The sequence below is a fragment of the Phodopus roborovskii genome, unplaced genomic scaffold (genome assembly GCF_943737965.1).
Source record: "Phodopus roborovskii unplaced genomic scaffold, PHOROB, whole genome shotgun sequence".
NCBI classification, from domain to species: Eukaryota; Metazoa; Chordata; class Mammalia; order Rodentia; family Cricetidae; genus Phodopus; species Phodopus roborovskii.
In genome coordinates this window covers 781206-793125 of record NW_026126693.1, presented here as the reverse complement: position 1 = coordinate 793125, position 11920 = coordinate 781206, and the positions used below count along the sequence as shown (strand labels likewise).

General features: G+C 42.2%; 1 pseudogene; it reads right to left on the bottom strand.

Annotated features, from left to right (window-relative positions):
* Positions 1-4220: 4220 nt before the first annotated feature.
* On the bottom strand, positions 4221-11636 carry LOC127214394 (uncharacterized; annotated as a pseudogene).
* Between the last annotated feature and the right edge of the window lie 284 nt (positions 11637-11920).

Genomic DNA, 11920 nt, shown 5'->3' with positions numbered 1-11920 from the left:
CAGAATAGACTGGACCAAAAAGAAAAATGTTCCCTTGCCATATAATGATCAGAACATTAAACATACAGAAATAAAGAATACTAAGAACTGAAAAGGAAAAAGACCAAGTAACATATAAAGTCAGATATCTATGGAAATTTTCACCCAGACACAAAAGAATATAAGTTCTTCTCATCACCTCATGAAACCTTCTCTAAATTGAGCACATACTCAGCAAGAAAGCAAACCTCAAAAGATACAAAAAAAAAAAAAAGTAAGAAAGAAAGAAAAGAGAGAAAGAAATAACTCCCTGTATCTTATCAGATCACCATGGTTTAAAGTTATAATTCACCAAAGCACAAATTTTGAAAAGCCTACAAATTCATGGAGTTTAAACAATGCTCATCTGAATCACCCCTATATATAGATTGAAGTTACTGTCCTGCCTGGTCCTGAAGCCATTCAGTCCCACATAAACACACAGGGACTTATATTAATAATAAAATGTTTGGCCTATTACTCAGGCTTATTACTAACAAACTTTTGCAACTAAAACCATAATGCTTTTCTATGCATGGTAGCCAAATGGGTTGCTACCTTGTCTAAGTAAGGTATTCTCATATTGCTTCCTCTGTTTCTGGCTGGTGATTTTATCTCTTTTTTTAGTCTTTCTAAATTTTTCTTAGTCTGGTAGCCCTGCTTACACCTCCTTCCTGGCTATTGGCCAATCAGTGTTTTATTAAACCAATATGAGTGACAAACCTTTACAGAGAACAAGAGCATTACCCACATTATCTCCATCTTTTTATTTTCAAGGCAAGAACCCTGAATCAATTCTCCTTTGTTTGGCTTTTTTCTTCACCATTATCCATAACAACTTGTAACCTAACCAGCACACTAAACAAAGACAAACATCTATAATCTTTTTTTTTTTTGGTGGGGGGTGGTGTGAGCATAGTTTTCTAGGATATTTCCTGATCATTGGAACCACTGATAATGTAGGACCTTAATTCTGGGTTCTTGATGGGCCAATTGGAGAGCCCTGCAACACAAACACCAAAGCAGGAGATGCAACAAGCAAGAGGTGTTTATTGAACGAGTGCACTCGGGTGTCAGCAATCTTGGGGAAAGCTACACAGCCCTCCCAAAGGGTTCAGGCTCTTTTTTATAGAGACAAATGGCAAATCAGCATACATGCATGGGGCACAAGGTAATTGATTACAAAGTAGGATCTCATGTTTGAGATATCACCCAGGTATGACCTGTTCATATTCAAAGGATAAACCATAGAATGACTTGGAAAGTCCCCAGACTGTCCATTGGCCAGTTATGACCCAGACAGGGCTGTTCACCTGGGACCATTTGTTCTAGGGTTGGGGACCTATTTTCTTGTTGTGGGCCAAGACCTGTGAGAAACTTTTTTCATATTCTGGGTTTCTCTTGGCTGTACATTTAGAGCCTTCAGTTATTCCACAAAGGTTGGATGATATAGTAACTAGCCCTATTTAGCAAGATCAGCCTAGCATATAACCACTAGCCCTATCACCATAGTAACCTTTCTTGTTCTCATAATTCCACCCATGTCCATTCTTTGTGATTTTCTATATTCTGCTTGCAAGAACTATTTGTTTTTTTACCTTTCCTACATCATTGCTCTACAAACTAAAATTTTTCAATAATCTTATGGGGACCCAAATAAATATGGGCAAGTACTGACTAGAGCATTCTATAAGCCTGGATCATCTCAGCAAGGCTTTAAAACTGTTTTAGATGCAGAACTCAGAAGAAGCTGCAAGAGAGGTATTCTGAATAGTTGAATCATGTGGTCCATCTCTTCCCACTGGAGAATTTTCAGGGGATCTTTCTCAATCAAAACTTATTTTTCTTAACCAAGAATAAATCCACAGCCTCTCATTTCCTGTAGAAAGAAAGCAAAACTTCTTTTCCAATGTAACATATCATTTGACTTAAATTTTGAGTTAAAGGCATTTTCAAAATATGTAGGTTAGATTAATCCAGCAATATTTAAAATAAAATATCTTTTAACTTCTTCACCAGTCAGCAATTCAAAGACAACACAACAATACATAGTATCAAGGCTCTCTGTGTATTTTTACTCTTTACCTAGCCTTTTTATTATTCTATTTCTTTTGTTTTAAATTTGTATTAATAAATTGCATTTAAATTAGAAACAAATTTATTTTATATATATATATATATATATATATATATATATATATATATATATATATATTCAACATCTGTTTTGGCTTAAGCAGAAGAGAGGAAAATTTTTCTAATGCAATAGCCATTTCATGCATGGCTCTAAAAACGTGAAACTAGAGGTAGCCAGTAATGCTTTATGTAAGTAAAGCAAGGAAAGCAGTTAGAACATATACTACAGAGGTCATGGATTATACAGCAAACTATCCATTGGCCTTGCCAAGGTTAGTTAAGTTCTTTCAGGTCTTGCCAAGATGAGAACTTGTTTGTCCTATTCTTAGGCCTTGTCCCCTGAATAAATCACATGGCTCAATTAAACATATCTAAACATAATAAAGGCAATATACAGCAAGTCAACAGCCAACACCAAAAAACAAATGGAGATAAACTCAAAGTAATTCCATAAGTCAGGAACAAAACAAGGAAATCTACTCTTTCTGTACCTATTAAATATTGTACTTGAAGTTCTAGCTAGAGCAATAAGACAACAAAAGGAGATCAAGAGATCACAAATTGGAAAAGAAGAAACCAAACATGCATTATTTGAAGATGATATGATAATTTACATAAGTAACCTGAAAAGTGCTACCAAGGAACTCTTATAGTTGATAAACACATTCAGTAATGTGACAGGGACACAAGATTAACTTAAAAAAAAAAGTAGCCTTCACATATACAGATTATAAACTGGTTGAGATAGAAACTAGAGAAAGAACAAAAACAACGTAAAATATCTTGGGGTAATTCTAACCAAACAAGTGAAAGACTTGTATGACAACAATTTTACATCTTTAATGAAAAAGCCTAAAGAAGTTATGAGAAAATGGAAAGATCTCCCATGCTTTTGGATAGATAAGATCAATATATTAAAAATGCAAATCTTACCAAAAGCAATCTATAGATTCAATGCAATCCCCATCAAAATCCCAGAATAATTCATCACAGACCCTGAAAGAATAATACTCAAATTCATATGGATAAACAATAAACCCGGAATAGCCAAAAATTCTGTACAATAGAGGAACTTCTGGAGGGATCACCATCCCTGACTGTGAAAGACAACAGAAGGCCTGGACCCTCACGTCCTGACTCAGGAAAGGTGCCCCCCTTCAAAAAATCACTCACAAGAAGTGGTCTTGATACAAAAGCATGAGGTCTTTTATATTCCAGTGCACTGGGGTCTGCAGCCATAATCCACATGGAAGTAGGTGACTGGGACCCTGGGTACAGGATTTAGACAGCTTTTATAGGGTTACAACAAAGCCCGTGCATCATAAACCAATCATCTCATAGCATCCAGTGGTATGGACCAATTAATTTGCACTATCCAAGCCCATGCTTAGCCCAGGAAGTCTGCTTTTGCTAGGGCTTCTGGGTACTGTGACAAGGCTCATTTCCTGTGTTCACTCACTCACAGGTGCTGTCATAAACAGCCCTGTTGTAAATAGTCAAGAATGTGACCGTTTGCCTACTCCTGCAGTCAGTGGAGAGGTAGGCTAAATTTTTCCATCCTTACATTTCCCACTTCTCTTGTTAATAGTTCTAATCTTAGAACTGGGAGGGCACAAAGGGCAGCCTCCTCTTTGCCCAGAAGGCTCTTGTACTGTTATCTAGGTACTATAATCTGGACCACACTCTTTCGATCCCAAACAAAAGTAACGATTCTATTAATCATACAAGGTCTATTAGTAAGCAGCAACAGCAAAATTATTGAGGGTCCCATCAGGGCAGGAAGTGGGGTGATCATCCAAGGGGACTTATTGAACCATCCGTCAGACAAAAGGGCAGCATAGAGACCTCCCTGCTGTAAAAATAACAGATCTAACCTCCCCCACGGCTCTGGGATGGGGGCTTCTGCCAGGAAGCTCAATGAGTCCTGCAGATGGGTGACGGAACCCACTTCAAGTTTGAGTCTAGATTTGTTCACAGGCCAGAGTAGGCCTGCTGCTGTTGCATGACAGCTGTACCTACACCTGCAGCAATTCCTGCTCCCAAGGGAAGAATAAGAGTCAGTGTGTTTAGTCATTCCCTCTTCTGTTGGATTGACCTGTCTCCGTAAACTGAATGGAGTCACCTGGTTGAAGAAGCAGGGCCCATACGATAAAGCTGAGCTTAAGGGGATTCTTAGTCTTTTTGGATCTCCATTCAGGATCAGGGGGTGGCGCTGGTTTGACATGCAGGCATGGATCCAGGTGGGGATACCTTCGATCTTCACTGCCATTGGCATGGTCAGGAGCACAAGATATAGGCCTTTCCACCAAGTCTCAAGGTTTCCTGAGCTGTGACATCTTATGTATACCAAATCTCCGACCTGTAAGTGATGTGGGACTTGCAGGTCTCCTTCTGCCGAGTAAGCCTCCCGGAGCTGCTTCCATGCTCGCTGTCTTACCCATTCAAGCGCCTTTAGCCTAGTGAACAGGGGCTGAGAGGACATCGCATCAGCACCATGTGCAGAAACAATTTCTACAAGTGGAGAGGGCCCCCCATAGAGTAATTCATAGGGAGTCAGCCCAAACCATGCAGGGGTGTTTCTAACCCTGAAAAGCACAAAGGGCAGGAGAGCTATCCAGTCATTAATGCCTATCCAGGTGAATTTAGTGAGAGTCTCTTTAATGGTTCTATTAATCCTTTCTATCTGCCCTGAGCTTTGGGGTCTGTATGCACAATGTAATTTCCAATCAACCCCAACGCCTTGGCCAGTCCCTGACTTACCTGGGCAACAAAAACTGGACCATTGTCTGATCCTAGTACCTTAGCTATTCCAAATCTTGGGAAGATTTCTTCCAGTATTTTCTTAGCCACCATGGTTGAGGTCTCCTTCTTGGTAGGGTAAGCCTCTACCCATCCTGGAAATGTGTCTATAAAAACTAATAAGTACTTCTTACCATATTTGGCAGGCTTTACCTCCAGGAAGTCCATTTCCCAGTGAGCGCCTGGATGACTTCCCCTCAATCTCTTCCCAGAAGGCATTGTTGCAGGGTTAGCATTAACTAGTTGACAAGGCACACAATGTTTTACTACTGAGTCGGCCACCCCCAATAGTCCCAGAACATGATAAGCGGATGTTCTAACCAGTCTCTGCAGATGTTTAGCCCCTAACAGGTGGGTTAAATGATGTATCTGCTGGACCTACTCTGACCCTTAGGGTAAAATCTCCTTTCCATCTGAGGTATAGCAAGTCCCCTCTGGGGTTTCAGTGAACCCATCTAATTTCTTTATTTCCCTCCAGTCCTCCAGAGTATACTGTCGTCCAAGTTCTGGGGCTTTAGACCTCTCTACTATAGGCAGCAGGTTGATACCCTGGGCTGCCTGATTGGCTACCTGGTCAGCCATCTGATTCCCTTTTGAGATGAAATCTTTGGCCTTTTAGTGTCCAAGGCAATATATAATGGCCAGTCTTTTCGGCAAATGTAAAGCTTCTAGCAAGCTTAGAATTTCTTCCTTGTTTTTGACTTCCTTCCCTGTTGAAGTAAGCAGCCCCCTTTGCTTATAGATAGCCCCATGCACATGTGCAGTTGCAAAAGCATACCTGCTGTCCGTGTAGATATTTATGGACTAGCCATTTAGCAAGGCATGTGTGAAGGCCAAGAGCTCAGCCTTTTGTGCTGAAGTTCCTTCTGGCAGACTACTGGCCCAAACAAAGTTGGCTCCATCCACCATTGCTGCCCCAGACATTCTTTTACCTTCTACCACGTAACTGCTCCCATTGGTGAACCAGTTCAATGCCTCCCCTGCCAGCAGGATGTCCATAAGATCTTTGCAAACTCCAGTCTCTTCCACCAGCAGTTGATGGCAGTCATGAATCATCAGTTCATCAGTCTCCTCAGGCAGTATAGTGGAAGGGTTGAAGGTGGCTGGTGGAAGGAACGTAATCCTCTTGGTGAGAAGCAGGCTTTGGTAGTGAGTTATGCTCTGGGGGCTGCCAGACGATGCTCTCCAGTGCATTGGGGGCTATTATGATTACTTTCTGCCCCAAAGTCAGCTTGTCAGCGTCTTTGATCAGTACCACCAAGGCTGCAATAGCTTTTAGGCAGCCAGGCCATCCACTGGCTACAGGATCAAGCTTCTTTGACAGATAAGCAAGTGGTCTGTTCCATGGCCCTAGGGATTGAGTTAAAACTCCCCAGGCTACTCCCTTATGCTCATCCACATAAAGATTAAAAGGTTTAGTTACATCAGGGAGAGCTAGTGCAGGTGTACTCAGCAGGGCCTTCTTAATGGCATCAAATGTCTCCTGATGCTCTGAGGCCCAAGAGAATTTTTCTTTTTCCTTAGTCAGTGGGTAGAGAGGGGCTGCTAGGGTCACGAACTCCGGGACCCATAGCCTGCAAAACCCAGCTGTCCCCAGAAATTCTCTCACTTGCCAGGCTGTGGTTGGGGCTGGTATCTAGTCTACGGTTTTCTTCCGAGCCTCTGTCTGCCATTGTTGCCTGTCCCGTAGACTGTACCCCAGGTACTTTACCTCACTCCTGCAAATCTGGGCCTTTTTTGGCAGAGGCTCAATAGCCCAGATCTGACAGTTCCAGCGCAGTGCTTTGGTTCCTTCTATGCAGTCATGTTGGGTGGCTCCTGCTAGAAGTAGGTCATCTACATACTGGAGGAGGGTCACCTGGAGGTGTTGGATCCTGAAGCTGGCCAAATCTTTATGAAGGGCCTTATCAAAGATGGTCAGAGAGTTTTTAAACCCTTGTGGCAGTCGGGTCCAAGTGAGCTGTCCAATTCTGCCCGTGTCAGGGTCCCTCCATTCAAAGGCAAAAAGCAGTTGGCTGGTAGAATGTAACCTCAGGCAGAAGACGGCATTTTTTAGGTCTAATATGGTGTACCAGCTCCGCTCAGGTGGGAGGGCACTCAGGAGGTTATAAGGGCTTGGGACAGTTGGATGTATGTCTTGTGCCCTTTTATTGACCTCTCTCAAGTACTGCACTGGCCAATAATCATTAGTCCCAGGCTTTGTAACTGGCAGCAAGGGAGTATTCCAGGAAGATTGAATAGGAACCAGGACGCCTTCCTGGATCCACCCTTGGATGTGTGGTTGAATTACTTCCTGGGCCTCTCTACTCATGGGGTACTGTTTAACTGACACCGGGGTAGCATTAGCTTTCAGCTGAGTAACCTGTGGAGGCACTTGTTTTGCCAGACCCATTCTGGATATTTCAGCCCAAGGTAAGGGAGTATGGGCCAACCACCAGTCCATATTGGAGATTCTAGCTCCATCTGAACAGTTGAGGTCAAGCCCTAGCTCCTCGTGGAGTCTGTACTCATCTTCTAACCTAACAGTAAGGACCTGTAATTGATTTCCCTGTTTATCGGTAACTGATGGCTGTTCAGAGTCAAAATGAATCTGGGCTCCTACTTTTGACAGGATATCTCTTCCTAACAGAGGGTAAGGGCATTCTAGGATAACCAGGAACGAGTGGGATACCTGGCCCATGCCAAGGTCCACTGTTCTTTGGGTAGTCCATGAATACTGCCATTGCCCTGTAGCACCCATTACCCAGGATTTTTTGTCTTTTAATTTTCCTAACAGCTGTACCAGCACTGAATACTCCACTCTGGTATCCAATAAAAAATCAACTGGTTTCCCCTCCACTTTTAAAGTTACCCTGGGCTCTGGGAGGGGGTATGAACCCCATCTTCCCTAATCTTCATCTTAATTTAGGGTTAGCACCTTCGATCCCTTGTTTCTCTTCTTGGGGCAGTCCTTTGCCCAATGCCCCCTTACTTTATAATAAGCACATTGGTCTTTGTCGAATGGGGTCCTGTTGCCCAGGCTTCCAGACTGTCGAGGATCTGCTCTAAATTTTCAATTTCTCTCTCTCTTTCTCTATCATTTCTTCTTTCAACCATTGCAACCAAGATTTTAGTCAAATTTATTTCCTGTCTTCTGTTATGCCGGTTCTCCCTCCTTTCTTTTCTCTGGTCATTTTCTTTCTTTGTCTCCCTTTTAAAATGCACTTTCTCTGCCTCTTTCACTAAGTCACCCAACTCAGCTTCATGTAACCCTTCCAGCCTCTTGAGTGTCTTTCTAATATCCAGGGCTGATTGCCCTATAAAGGACAGTGTCACCCAAGCTCTCTGGGCTTCTGAGGTAGGGTCACAGGGAGTAAACCACCTACAGGCCTCCATGAGACTTTCAAGAAACACCGAGGGAGATTCAGTTGGTCCCTGAATCACCTCTCTCACCTTAGCCAAATTGGTGAGCCACCTCGCGGCACCTCAGAGACCCACCACCAGAGCCTGGCAATAGACTTTCAAGCTTTCCCTACCTTTAGGTTTGTTAAAGTCCCAACTGGGGTGTGCCAAGGGAAATCCTGCGTCAATCTTGTTCTGCAGCTGTGTAGGCCACCAGTTTGTAAGGAGTATGGGTTTTTCCGCCCGCCGCCGCTGGTCTTGTCCTGCTGCCGAATGCACAGAGACTCTGTATTTGATATTATACTGTTGGCCAGGTACTAGTTTCTTATTGGCTAGCTCTGTGTTAAGTAGTAACCCATTTCTGCTGATCTATGTATTTTCACATGGCCTTCTCTTACCGGGGAGACGGCTGGCATCCAGCTCCCTCCAGACTCTCCATCTTGACTCCTCCTTACTACTTCCTATTTCCTCCTTGTCTCCTAGTCCCTCCTATCTTCCTCTCCTATTGGCCAACAGTGCTTTATTTATTAACCAGTATGAGAAACATATACAGAATGGCATCTCCCATCATCTCCTCTTTTCTGTTTAAATAAAAAGAAGGGTTTTAACCTTAACATAGCAAAATATATAACACAACAGTTATCAAATAAGAATCACAGTTAACAATATTTAGTCCATTAACATTTATCAAGATTAAAAGAAACTATTCTATCATCTATCCTATATTTGTGAGTCCAAAGTCCTATTTGTAACTTATCTGTAAACCTAACTAAGGAAAACTATAACCATAACTATCTGTCTTCAACTCCTTCAAAGACCACAGAAGGATAGTATATAAACTCTAGAAATGACAGAGACAACTCACTGCCTGGTCACCCGAAGTTCTTTTGTAATCTTCCATCTTCAGCCCATAGGCCATAGTGTGTCTGGCTGACTCTTCAGCAATGCAGGAAACTTTAAACTGTCTTTTTGTATTGGCAGTTTGTCAGTCATTTTTCTCTGTGTCCTGTAGACTGTCTGGCAGACTCTTCCATGAAACAGAAACTCTGTAGCAATGTCCATCTTGAATCAGCAGTCACTTTTCTGTGAGTCCTGCATGTCCAGTTTATACAGCACAAAGTCAAACATTCCAGACAAGAGCAGTATCTTGTCCAAATGGCTAGTCTTGCCGTATTGGAAGTAAACTCCATAATGAGTTTCTTAAATGTCCATCTTCCTTTTTGACGCAGGTGGTGTTACCAGGAGCATTTATGTCTCATTGTCAAGTAAAACCCTAAATCATTTTAAATGCCATATTCTGTAGGTCTTTGAAAGGTTTGAAGAATGCCTATTCATCTCAAATACATCTCTGTATATCTAGAAAACTTAACTAACTTAACTATAATATCTGACTATCATAGGTACTTATCTATAATCTGTACTACATTATACATTACATTTCTAAATAAGCTATACAAACAAGAGGAGAAATATACATATGACAAAATTGACCTTAAATTGTATCAATAAATGAAAATCCATTCCAAAACAAACTATGCATATCTATATCATAATTCCCTTTTTACCTTTAAAAAGAACTGGCTGTGATCATTAACCATTTATACCCAAGTCCATTTAAATGAAAACAAACATTTATAAATATTTGGGAATTTGGGCGTCGTTCTTTCCAAACTACTTCCTGCTGATAGGGGGCGCTGTTATGGGGATCCTAAGAAGTTGCAGAAATCTTGGCTGTAGTCTGCAAGTCTGCCTTGTTCAAGCTGTTTTGAATGTTGGATCATCAGGAACTCTGTTTCAGGGGGTCTGGCTTGCTCAAACCACATTAGTCTGGAAGGAATCCACAGCTTTTTATTTTCTGTGGAAACAAAAATAGAAATCCTTTTCCCAAGTAACTTGTCCTTAGACTTAAATTTTTGAGTCAAAGCATTTTTAAAATATATAAATTGAATTAATCCAGCAACATTTCCTTTATCAATTGTTATTTTCTCAGCAGTCAAACAATGCAGAGACAACACAATAGCATACAGTAACCAGATTCTCTCTGAGCTTTTCATCTTTATGTGGCTTTATTATTACTCTGTTTCTTTTACTTTTTATTTTTTGAGACAGGGTTTCTCTGTGTAACTCTTATCTGTCTTGGAATTCACTCTGCATACCAGGTTTACTTTGAAATCACAGAGATCTGCTTGCCTCTGTCTCCTGGGTGCTGGGATTAAAGGTGTGTGCCACCACACCCAGTTCCTCTTTGTCTCTTTAAAACCATTTTATTTTTTTTTTCCATGTCTACATATATTTTAAAACACACTGTAAACCTTTAGAGGTTTTTCTTAATATGAATCTGTCTTTACTGTAAATCTTTATCTTTGTCTCGCCACAAGTCTTTTATCTGGTAAACAACAACATTGCTAAAATGAAATTCATAGTTGTTTCTGCGGCAGTTTATCAAACATGGCGGCGGCTATTTTACCGCCATCTCTGAAAGGAACATTTTTTCTAGCCTCTAACAGAATTCTCTCCTGCTCCTCAGTCATGAAGAGTGTCTGAAACAGCTGTCTGACAATCATCCCAAGTAGGTTGGTGAGAAAACATAAGGGACTCCACCAACCCCATAAGGCGTTGGGGATCCTCTGCAAAAGGGGGTTGGTTAGTTTTCCAATTGTAAAGATCTGAGGAGGAAAAGGGCCACTACTGCAGAGGCTGCAACTGGTCACCCGGCACTGGGGGACCAAACTTGTGTAGTGGCAGGGTCACAACCCCATCCATTCACTCTGGCGTGGCTCCTCTACAACTTCGGGTCCTGGTAGCAGATCCTCTTGCCATTGGGGCCTGAGCTTCAGGGGGTGAAGAAGGTCCCCCTGCAGTAGCCTGTATTGGATAAGGGGCTAGGGGGATGGGCTGGGATTCCGGCCAGGCCGGAGGCTCCTCAATCTCAGGGTAGATTCAGGTTCCCCAGGTGAACATTTTTTTCAGCTTCCGAGGGCCAGAACTTGGGAGCCTGGCTATCTTGGCTTGCTCAGCCATGGCTTAACCCATGGGGGAGGGTGTCTACCAGATCCTTCCAAGTAAGGATATAGGGCTCTTGATCAGGATGAGAGCCAGATCCAGTCTGAAAGATAGTCATCTTTACAGAATGAAAAGTTCCCTCTGGGGGGCCATCCAACATCCATTGCCGGCCACACAGAGACACACAAAGTCTGCCAGGGGTTCTTCCAAAACTCATCTGACAAATTACGGGCCCGAGATTTAACTTCAGTCCAGTGGTTAAGAGTTAAACTAAGGGGAGTCGTTACCATCAGTCTCATGATAAAACGATAGACAAAGTCACCCAGAACAAAAGCACACAAAATAGCAATTAACAGACCTGGACACAGGTAACCCAGCCAATGGTCAAGAGTAAGAATAAGAGGGGTAGCTACCATCTGTCCCATGATGAAGCTATAGACAAAGACATGCAGAACAAGAGAGTATGAGACAGCAACTAACAGATCCAGACACGTGACCAGCCTGCATCTCCAGCAAACAGGCAAAAGACTTGAGTGGCCACAGAATACAGAACTCAGTTCTACCGACCAGCCAAAGACATAAG